The 12,178-nt window shown below is 44.9% G+C and overlaps 1 long non-coding RNA gene across 1 annotated transcript; it reads left to right on the top strand.

The window, feature by feature from the left end:
* The first annotated feature begins 401 nt into the window (after positions 1 to 401).
* Positions 402 to 8,116, top strand: LOC116982745. Its single transcript, XR_004414527.1, has 4 exons — positions 402 to 616; positions 919 to 957; positions 1,685 to 1,723; positions 6,178 to 8,116. It is a non-coding gene; the product is annotated as an uncharacterized LOC116982745 (long non-coding RNA).
* Positions 8,117 to 12,178: the final 4,062 nt, after the last annotated feature.

Raw genomic sequence — 12,178 nt, 5'->3', positions numbered from 1 at the left:
TCCACTAATTGGCTAAAGAATGTGGATAATGTGACAATAACAGGCAATAATGGAAAGGTAATTGTAGTATTACGCCAGTTTATAAGCTTCCTTAAAAAGGTGTTAAAGTTGTACATTTTTCCTGGAGTCGAAACAAGGAACTGCAGAAGGGGTTCGGCCCGAAACGTCACCCATTTCCTTCGCTCCATAGATGCTGTTGCACCCGTTGAGTTTCTCCAGCATTTTTGTGTACCTTCGATCTTCCAGCATCTGCAGTTCCTTCTTGAACAACTGCAGATGTTGGTTTACTGAAATGTACACAAAGTGCTGTTCAGGCAACATCTTTGGAGAACATGGATAGGAGACGTATAGGATCGGGACCCTTCTCCAGAGTTGCTGCCTGACCTGAGTTATTCCAATATTTTGTCCTTTTTTGTGCATTTTTCCTCGTATTTTGCACAATTTTCAAAATGTAGGGCAGTTGTTCAAGGCTCCGATAGGTTGCAATTCAGGACCACAGTTAACTGTTCTGCTGTCAACTCTAGCTCAGTTTAATTCTTGTTGCGATATTCCCAGCTGATTGCTATCTCTGCTTTGTTTTGTTCAGAACCTGTTGAGGAGCAGAATAAAAGCTACGGTGAGTCATCAAATAAGTATTTTACCTCTTCGGTTGGGAGGTCTATCCCTGTGCTGGCTGATGGAGAGCAAGGAGGGGGACAAATAGGGGAGTAAGTAGAGGTACAGTTGGCCGAATAGCCCTCTCTTCCCAGAACCAACTGCTAGGATGGAAGGGCTGTAAGGCCTCCTGTGCCTGAACCATTCTGTGTTGATGGTATTTTCTCAACCATCCAAAATCATCAGGGATCTGATTGTTCGATTTGAACGAATTGTGATCCACTTCTAACCGCTTCTTCCCATGGGTTTTTCTTCCTGTTCCAGAGCCTGTTCAAGAATCCGCCCAGAAGGAATACAAGGCTGGTAAGTTCTGTGTCAGTCCAAGTCTTTTGGGTCTTCTCTGGCCCCTTGTTCCCCAGCCCCTGTCAAGGGTCAGTGGTGCCAGGAAGCCTAGTAGGCCAATTCCTTCTTAGTGCTCATCTATTGAGCAGCATCTGTTAGCAGCTGCTTTAACCATAGTTATTTAAGATGAATGCATGGAATTGGCCATATTGGTCAATACATGACTGGGAGGCATTTTGCTGTGGTCAACGCAGTGTGATGCCATAATAATGATTACTAAGTGGATGGCTTGACTGAGGAAATATAGGGAGCCAGCAGATGTAATGCAGCTTGAGTGTACAGAGAAGGGAGTGGGGACAGGGAGGGACTGAGGAAAGAAGAGATGAGGGAAAGAAAGGGGTTATGAGCGGGAGGATGCAAGGAGGCAATAAGGGGGCTGGGGAAGGTGGTGAAAGTAGGGAGAGGTTTCAAGGAGGAGTGGTGGGTTTGGTGAGAACTGGGGAGAGTGAGGGGAGAGAAAGATGGTGGAGATAATTAGAGATTGGGGGCGAGGGGGCCTGTGTAGGGAGGGAACGTCGGGTGGAAAAACAAAAGGCTCTGGGAGGGGGGAGGGAGAGCCTGAGGATGGAGGAGAAAGATGGAGAAGGAGGGGTACGAAGGTGGGTGGGTGGGGGAAGGTGATGGAGAGATGGCGGACTCTACATTACAGCCAGCAAATAACTATTACTGCATTTCCGTCTTTTCCTAGAAGTGTGCCCTGATGCCAGCAGAGAGGAAATCACGAAGAGTGAGTAACTGTGGCATTTGAGAGAAAACAATCCCACAGGAGGCTCCCATCTGGTTGTGTGGCTGAAGGGGATTTTTGTGCCATCATGGACTCGGAGCTGGCTCAGTTATTTGGGTCACCTCCACCTTGAATGTAACTGGTCCCTTCTGACCTTGTCTATTATCTGTGGGCTTGCAGGGCAGCACAGTGGCACAGTTGGTAGAGCATCTGGCCCACAGCGTCTGAGACCCAGGTTTGATCCCGACCTCTGGTTCTGTCTGTGGAGTTTTCACATTCTTCCCGCGAACACTTTGGTTTTCTCTGGGTGCTCCCATTTTCTCCCACATCCAAAAGATGGCCGTTATACATTAATTGGCCTCTGTAAATTCCCATTTGTGTGTCGGGAGTGGATGAGGTAGCAAAGAACTAATGTGAACAGGTGATTGGTGTTGACTCAGGGGGCCGACGGGCCGGTTACCATGCTGGGTCACCAAACTAAAATAAATCTCCCTTCACTTATCCACGACCTTCAGAATGTTGCCGGACAGACTGAGTTACTCTAGCACTTTGTGTATTTTTTGTCAGACCAGAGTCCGCAGTTGCTGTGTCTCTGCTGAAAACACTCAACAGGTCTGGCAACATCTAAGGTGATAGAGAACCAACGTTCCAGGTCAAAGATCTATCATCATAGCCAGATCAGCCAGGCTTTCTAGAAAACTAGAATTTGCAGCTTTTTTTTTAAGTAGTACAAATTGTATTGAAGAATATATTGATGGTTCTGCCACAGAGCACTACCCCATTGGGAAAAGATTGGAAGCATTTTAAGCCTATGTATTGGAATGCCTTTATTCCGTTTATGTTTCTGGTCTTTGTAAGCAAATGGCATGTTGGCCTTCATAACAGGAGGAGTTGAATATAGGAGCAAAGAGGTCCTTCTGCAGTTGTACAGGGCCCTAGTGAGAGCACACCTGTAGTATTGTGTGCAGTTTTGGTCTCCAAATTTGAGGAAGGAATTTCTTGCCATTGAGGGAGTGCAGCGTAGGTTCACAAGGTTAATTCCCGGGTTGACCGGACTGTCATATGCTGAGAGAATGGAGCGGCTGGGCTTGTATACTTTGGAATTTAGAAGGATGTGAGGGGATCTTATTGGAACATATAAGATCATTAAGAATTTGGACACACTAGAGGCAGGAAACATGTTCCCGATGTTGGGGGAGTCCAGAACCAGGAGCCACAGTTTAAGAATAAGGGGTAAGCCATTTAGAACAGTGATGAGAAAACACTATCTCACAGTTGTGAGTCTGTGGAATTCCCTTCCTCGGAGGGTGGTGGAGCCCAATGCTCTGGATACTTTCAAGAGAGAGCTAGAAGGGCTCTTAAAGATAGCGGAGTCAGGGGATGTGTGAGAAGGCAGGAACGGGGTACTGATTGTGGATGATCAGCCATGATCACATTGAAAGGGTGGTGCTTGTTCGAATGGCCTACTCCTGCACTTATTGTCTATCTGATTGCAGATATTTTAACGGTGGTTACTTCAACTGAACATATGCAATTGGCCGAATTGATCAATAAAGACTGGAAAGCACTGGCCAGATATTTGTGGTTGACTGATGGAGAGATCAAAATCATCAACTTCGATCACCTGAGTTATTCCAACATTTTGTCCTTTTTCGTGCATTTTGCCTTAACATAGAAAATAGATGCAGGAGGAGGCCATTCGACCTTTCGAGCCAGCACCGCCATTCATTGTGATCGTGGCTGATCATCCCCTATCAATAACCCGTGCCTGCCTTTTCCCCATATCCCTTGACTCCACTAGCCCCTAGAGCTCTATCTAACTCTCTCTTAAATCCATCCAGTGACTTGGCCTCCACTGCCCTCTGTGGCATGGAATTCCATAAATTCACAACTCTCTGGGTGAAAAATTTTTTTTTTTCACCTCAGTCTTAAATGACCTCCCCTTTATTCTAAGAATGTGGCCCCTGGTTCTGGACTCGCCCAACATTGGGAACATTTTTTCTTCATCTAGCCTGTCCAGTCCTTTTATAATTTTATATGTTTCTATAAGATAACCCCTCATCCTTCTAAACTCCAGTGAATACAAGCCTAGTCTTTTCAATCTTTCCTCATATGACAGTCCTGCCATCCCAGGGATCAATCTCGTGAACCTACTCTGCACTGCCTCAATGACAAGGATGTCCTTCCTCAAATTAGGAGAACAAAACTGTACACAATACTCCAGATGTGGTCCCACTTATACAACTGCAGAAGAACCTCTTTACTCCTATACTGAAATCCTCTTGTTACGAAGGCCAACATTCCATTAGCTTTCATCACTGCCTGCTGTACCTGTAAGCCAACTTTCAGTGACCGGTGTACAAGGACGCCTAGGTCTCGCTGCACCTCCCCCTTACCTTACCTAACCTAACCCCATTGAGATAATAATGTGCCCCCTTGTTTTTGCTGCCAAAGTGGATAACCTCACATTTATCTATATTATACTGCATCTGCCACGCATCTGCCCACTCACTCAACCTGTCCAGGTCACCCTGCAACTTCCTAACATCCTCGTCACAGTTCACACTGCCACCCAGCTTTGTGTCTTCCGCAAACTTACTAGTGTTGCTCCAAATTCCCTCTTCCAAATCATTAACATATATGATAAACAGTTGCGGCCCAACACCGAGCCTTGCGGCACTCCACTCGCCACTGGCTGCCATTCTGAAAAGGACCCGTTCACTCCTACTCTTTGCTTCCGGTCTGCCAACCAATTTTCTATCCATGTCAACACCCTACCCCCAATACCATGTGCTCTAAATTTAGTCACCAGTCTCCCGTGCGGGACCTTATCAAAGGCTTTCTGAAAGTCTAGATACACTACATCCACTGGCACCCCTTCATCCATTTTATTTGTCACATCCTCAAAAAATTCCTGAAGATTAATCAAGCATGATTTCCCTTTCATAAATCCATGTTGACTTGGACTAATCCTTTTACTGCTATCCAAATGCCCCATTATTACCTCTTTAATAATTGACTCCAGCAACTTTCCCACCACCGAAGTCAGGCTAACTGGTCTGTAATTCCTCGTTTTCTCTCTCGCTCCTTTCTTGAAAAGTGGGATAACATTAGCTATCTTCCAATCCACAGGAACTGATCCTGAATCTATTGAACATTGGAAAATGATCACCAATGCATCCACTATTTCTAGAGCCACCTCCCTGAGGACCCTGGGATGCAGACCATCAGGCCCAGGGGATTTATCATCCTTCAGTCCCATTAGCCTACCCAATACTATTTCTCGCCTAATGAAAATTTCTTTCAGTTCCTCTACCCCCTCAGATCCTCTGTCCTCCAGTATTGTATTTTGCACAATTGTATTTTGCACAATTTTTAAAATGCAGGGCAGTTCAAGGCCCTGATAGGTGGCAATACAGGACCGCAACTCTGCTCTCAACTCTAGTTCATGGCTCATCAGCCGGATTTTCCTGTTGAGGGGATTGTGGCTGCCAGTGTATGATGTTGAAGGCCAGTTGCGTTATTCCCAGCTGATTGCTATCTCTGCTTTGTTTTGTTCAGATCCCGTTGAGCGGAATGAATGCACTGGTGAGTCATCAAATATTTTACCTCTTCTCTTCAGTTGGGAGGTCTATCCCTGTGCTGGCTGAGCCGATCCCACCTGGGACCAAGGTGAGGGGTCTTGATATCCCTGAAGGATGCTCCTCCTTAGGAGTGAAGTAGATGGCAGTGGAGGTTCAAGTGAGATCTTGCCGTGTATCGTTGCCATGATGGATCTTGGGGTAGTGAGGGATGGAGACGGTTCAGCTCAGACCCTGGAACCCTTTCGCTGAAGTGCACAGGGTCAAACTGTAGAGAGTGTAGAATCAGCCTGAATTCTCCCAATCTCCTGGTCACCTCTCCGAGTAGGGGGTAGTTGTGCCGTCATGGACTCAGAACTGGCTCAGTTCTTTGGGTCACCTCAACCTTGAATGTAACTGGTCCCTTCTGACCTTGTCTATTATCTGTGGACTTCCAGGACAGCACAGTGGCACAGCTGGTAGAGCATCTGGTCCTGGAGGGAGGAGTGGGGGGAGGGTGAGGGGGCCCTGACTTCACCTCCGGGCTCGCCCCCGACCCCGGACCCAGATTCGTCCTTGGTTCCAGTGGCAGCTTCGTTCTCGGCCCCGGTCACATAGTGATGTTTCTCTGGTTTTTTTCCCGATATGGGTGAGTTTTTGGGCTGTTTTTAAAACTTTAAACGAGTAACAATTTTGGAAATATATCGGTGGGAATGTGACGGGAAGATGTTTATCGCCTCGACGGGAAAAATGTGAGTATAATGTGTGAAAATGGGAAGGCTGTGGCCTAGCATTTGGAAGTAGATAGGAATTAACCAGATATTCACGCACTGGCACATTGGAATGTCTTTATTCCGTTTATGTATCCGTTTATTTGGTCTTTGTATCTGATTGCAGATCCTTTAATGGTGGTTACTTCAATTGAATGTATGACATTGACCAAATTGATCAATAAAGACTGGAAAGCACTGGGCAGATATTTGGGGTTGACCAATGAAGAGATTGTAATCATTGAATACGATTACCAAATACATGGCTTGATCGAGATGGTCTACCAGATGCTCTGCAAATGGAAACAGCAGCAAGGACACATGGCCACCCGAGCTCAGTTGGTGCAGGGTCTGAAGAAGATCCAGAAGCAGCATCTGTGGAAAGAGTTATGGAGTTGATGCTGGAGCATTAATGGATTTCCTGAATGCTCTGATTTATTTCCAAACTGTGGAATCCCTTTTCCTGCCTTTGGATTAAAGACTTCTCTTACTTTTCAGAATTAATTGTAATCTTGACTTGTGTCGGAGGTGCAACACGTTCATTCATGGGAATGCAAGACCAGTCTCCTACCTTAGTTTTGCCCAGGCTCCTACACGATCTGTTGCCTGTAAACTGTTGCAAATTGATGTGCAAGACAAACGTCGTGTGAGGCTTGCTTGCCCGTACACACTTCTCTGGTTCATGAGACTGTGGGTTTCAGGCTAACACTCCACGCAGCGTCCTGCTGCACGTACTAACTGTCTGTTGGAGGCGACATTGAATTGATTCCATATCTGGCCTTTTAGGACAAGGCAATGAATTCCTTGACAACACTTGATGAAGAGGCAGGGCAGCACGGTGGCACAACAGTAGAGTGGTAGAGCCTTACAGTGGCAGAGATCTGGGTTTGTTCCCGTCTACAGGTGCTGCCTGTACGGAGTTTGTGCATTCTCACCGTGACTGCATGGCTTTTCCCCAGGTGCTCCTGTTTCCTCCCACATTCCAAGGACGTACAGGTTTGTAGGTTAATTGGCCTTTGTAAAAATTGTAACTTGTCCCTAGTGTTCAGGATAGTGTTATTGGGATAGCTGGTCCGCGTGGGCTGAGGGGCTTATTTCCCCCTGTATGTCTAAACTAAAGAGTGGAATGTCACCCGAAACATCACCTATTCCTTTTCTCCAGAGATGCTGCCTGACCTGCTGAATTACCCTAGCATTTTGTGTCCTATAATAGTTTTCCATCACCTGGTGTTGCCAAGAGCTGTAGTTCACCCATTGAGCATGAAAATTGTGTAGGAAGGAACTGCAGATGCTGGTTTAAAACAAAGGTAGACACAAAATGCTAGCGTGTGGCAGGCGACATCTCTGGAGAGAAGGAATGAGTGACGTTTTGCATCATGACCTTTCTTCAGACTAAAAATTGGGTCCAGCTTTCTCTGTTTATGAATGAGATTTTCGAAACACACTGAAGACTCGGCAAAGAAAGGTTTCAAAGGTCTTTTATTGTCACATGTGTCAATTAAGGTACAGTGATATGCGAATTGCCATACAGCAATAAGGTGGGAAAAAGCAACAAGACACGCAACTACATAAAAGTTAACAAACATCCGCCACAGCGGATTCCTCACTGTGATGGAAGGTTTAAAAAAAAGTCCAATCTTCCTATTTATTCTCCCGCGGTTGGGATAGATGAACCATCCATCAGGGCGTGTGGAATTCTGTGGAATTCTCTGCCTCAGGTGGAGGCAGGTTCTCTGGATGCTTTCAAGAGAGAGCTAGATAGGGCTCTTAAAAATAGCGGTGTCAGGGGATGTGGGGAGAAGGCAGGAATGGGGTACTGATTGTGGATGATCAGCCATGATCACATTGAATGGTGGTGCTGGCTCGAAGAGCCAAATGACCTGCTCCTGCACCTATTGTCTATTGTCTAATGTCTATTGGCGGTCGAAGCTCACGCTCAACTCGAATATTTTCTCATCCATTGATCGTTACAATCATTGACTTGTATTCCAACAAAATATTGAATTATGTATTAGCTCAGCGTATAACTATCAAATGTTTTCAGTATAATAAAGGAATGAAAATATGTAGCATCTGTATATTAATGCAGAGTACAACCAATAAGCAGTGCATGGTGACCCATTAACTTTAGAGCAGTGTTGACTGAAGAATGTGTAGAAGCCACACTCTGGTTGTAGCCTGTAACTGTAGGAGTCAGGCAGAGGATGAACCTCTTCTTGCGCAGGGCATGCACAGCCTAAAATTGTGGGTCAACTTGTACTATTTGATCCATTTGTTTGTGCATGTCGGGTTGATTGCATTAGTCGAAACGGGATGGACCACCCCAGAGGATGAACTGCCACAGCAGCACAGCTGGTAGAGCCACTGCCTCACATCACCAGGGACACAGGTTCGATACTCTCCCTGGGCACTGTCTGGGTGGAATTTGCATGTTCTCCCTGTGACCACATGGATTTCTGCGTAATTTCTTCGCAAATCCCAAAGCTGTGTGGGTTTGTACGTTAATTGGCCTCTGTCAAATTGTCCCTAAAGGGTAGGGTGTGGATGGGAAAGTGGTATAACATGGAACTAGAGTGAACGGGTGATCAATGGTTGGTGTGGGTTTGGTGGGCCAAAGCACCCATTTCCATGTAGTATCTTTAAACTAAAGGAAGGAAGAGATTGGACATATTGGGTTGTTTTCCCTGGAACACTGGAGTTTGTGGGGAGACCTGATGATTGAATGTAACATTATGAGGCATAGATGCTCTTCACCTCTATATTGACAATATGTTCCTGGGTTAGGAGATCAATCAATGTTTTAGTTTTTAAATAGACGTTCAAAGCCTCTATATCTTCCAACTGAACCTTATCCTGCTCTGTTCTTTGGCATGTCATACAAATATCCTACATATCTACTGTAAATGGACTAGGACCTTTTATTTGATGGGCCACCTATGCCATTATTTTCCTTGAAGCTTCGTCTGTTACAAGACTCAAAGGAAACTCATCGTGTGACACACTTTAGAATTATAGCCCTCACTTATTTCCCTGAGCCCAGCCTCACTATAAGTGCTATTACTACCTGGCACAGTGGCTCAGCAGATGGTGCTGCTACCTCATAGTTCCACTGACCCAGGGTTAATCCTGTCCTCCAAGGCTCTTTGGGTGGAGTTTGCACGCTCTGCCTGTGACTATGGGTTTCTGTAGGATCCTCTGGTTTCCTTTCACATCCCACAGCTGTGCGGGTTGGTGTGTTTATCATCCATTGTAAATTGCCACGGAAGGTGAGTGGAAGGAGAAAATGGGTGGAGATCTTTTGTGAGAAAATAGATTACAGGGAAATGAGTGGGGGAATGGGGATACATGGGATTGCTTTCAAGAGCTAGTAAAGACATGATGGGCCAAATGGCCTCCATCTGTGTTGTGAGAAAAGCTATTATTTATATTTGATTCCACATTTGATATAGTACACAAAATCCAATGGAATAAATAGTATACATATATTTTATTGTAATTAAAACAATTAGCTCCATACAGAAAGCAAGATACTGTTGGTTGCAAAGTTCATGCATATTCTACATTAAACGTACAGTAAAGAGGATTAATCTCATTATTTTACAAGCCGCCTGGTCACACTCTATTTCACTCAACTAACATTCTAATGTTTATGCTATAATTCCAGATTATAAATGTCAATCAATCTTCACACCCAAGAATTTGTCTAAAACTTCCTTAAACATATCCACTAATGGCCTCCACAGCCCTCTGTGGCAATGAGTTCCACAGATTAACTACCCCCTGACTAAAGAAATTCCTCCTCACCTCTTTTCTAAAAGAGCACCCTTTAATTCTGAGGCTATGACTTCTGGTCCTAGACTCTCCCACCTGTGGAAACATCCTCTCCACATCCACTCTATCTTTGTCCTTCATTGTGTTCTAAGTTTCAATGAGGTGCCCCCTCAACCTTCTAAACTCCAACGAGTAGAGGCCCAGTACTATCAAAAGCTTATCATATGCTAACCCACTAATTTCTGGAATCATCTTGTAAACCTCCTCTGGACCCTCTCCAGAGCCAGCACATCCTTCCTCACATATGGGGCCCAAAGGAGCGGGTGATGAAGGCAGGAGAGAGATCCGTGGGTGGTGAGGGGATTCTGAGGTGATGAGATCTGTGGTAAACTAGTGTCAGAGCGGAGGCTGCCCAGTCAGCCATTGCACATTGCTATATTTAGTCCCTGTTGAATAACTCCTACCACCATCTCACTGGGACACGGTGTAGAATCCTGTAAGGAGGTTTTCTCTGTCAGTTTATTCATATGTCATTGTCCTGTTCAATTAATCTACTCATTCACTATTAAAACCACTAGAGGCGATCCACGATCCACAATCTGTGAAACCAGCAAGGTCATTGCATAAACGTATGGGGTTCCTATACTTGCCAAAGATGAGTTGTATTACCTGACAAAGGCCCTCCCCATGTTACCACAGGGTTCTGATCTTGGCAACTGTTTTGTAACCCGAGCTCTTTGTAAGTTGGCAATGTGGTCACCCGGCAATATATTTAAATGAAGACAGAAGCCAACCGAGGGCAGCTTGTGGTTAAACCCGAGCGTTTAACTCAGCCACTCAGCCATGGCCACAAACCCATCTCCCACACAGCAGAGGATGCCTGCGGCCATTCAGCGCACAGCAAGTCCACCCAGACAAGCACCTGCTCCTCACTACAGTCAGGAATTCATACAGTAACTCAGGGAGCATCCTGTATGCAGAATGTTGCCCACACATATCTAGCCACACTGAAGATAATATAAGATACACTTTGGTTCAACCTATCTAAGCAATTTAATATTTGGAAGCAGCTCCTTGGTATCAATAAACCACCTTCCATGATAGGTCATCTAAACATTGTCATGTTTTATTTCCCATAGATTTGAGGTGCTGCATTGACTAAGCCATGCACATCACTGTTGATGCATCGATGCTAACATATTCACATTGATATAAGCCAGTCTGGGTGCACTTAGTGACTGCAACTCTAATGCAGTACTTCCTACTTGCCCTGAGCAATTAATATTCTGCCACATTATATTTGCATTGGATGGAAGAACATCACAGAAACAGGCCCCTTGGTCCACGGAGACTGCACCGACTCAAAAAAAAAACCTCACTACATCCAACATCAGAACCAACCATGATTCTGCAGGTTTTCAGTTCTGAACTCTTTAGATCGGAACAAGGTCAGTTACAAAAATAATTGTTTCAATGTTATGGCAAGTTTGAACGTGAAATGGTTATGATGACTAAACATAAACATTATTACAACATATGCTGGAAATGACAGCTGCATATATACTGTATATCCTCATAAAATGCCTATTTCTTGTTTAAATATATGCAACTAAGAAGATAAACTCAATTATAATAAACTATTGAAAAGTAAAATAGAAGATAGACACAAAATGCTGGAGTAACTCAGTGGGTCAGGCAGCTTCTCTGGAGAAAAGGAATAGATGACATCTCTGGTCCAGACCCTTCTTCGGAGTCTTGAGTCTGAAGATAGATTTCGACCCAAAATGTCATCTATTCCTTTTCTTCAGAGATGCTGCCTGACCCACTGAGTTACTCCAGCATTTTGTGTCTATCTTCGATGTAAAACAGCATCTGCCGTTCCTTCTTACAGATATGGTATTGTGAATTGAGGTAACTTGTCTGCTATAGTATAACTTTAATTTCCAAGAGTGTTGGTTTCACTTTCTAAATCTTCTTTTCTCAAGGTGGGAAACTCATAGAATGACTCAAGACCAGTACTGGGGGTGTGATTGTTGCAGTTAAACCACAGAGGTGGCAGCATTCTTGTGATCCACAAGGGATCCAACCTACTGGGAGATGTTAAAAACATTGATGGCCAAATTTCAACCAAGTGTTTCGGTGTCACGTTGGAGTTGCCGCCTTACAGCACCAGAGACCCAGGTTTGATCCTGACTACGGGTGCTGTCTGGATGGAGTTTGTGCGTTTTGCCCATGACCACGTGGGTTTTCTCCAGGATCTCCGGTTTCCTCCCACACTCCCGAGATGTACTGGTTTGTAGGTTAATTGGCTTTGGTAAAGATTGTAAATTGTCATTAGTGTGTGGGATAATGTCAGT

Source organism: Amblyraja radiata, chromosome 17 (assembly GCF_010909765.2).
Source record: "Amblyraja radiata isolate CabotCenter1 chromosome 17, sAmbRad1.1.pri, whole genome shotgun sequence".
NCBI lineage: Eukaryota > Metazoa > Chordata > Chondrichthyes > Rajiformes > Rajidae > Amblyraja > Amblyraja radiata.
Note: the sequence above shows the minus strand (reverse complement) of the source record. Positions and strands in the feature narration are given on the sequence as shown.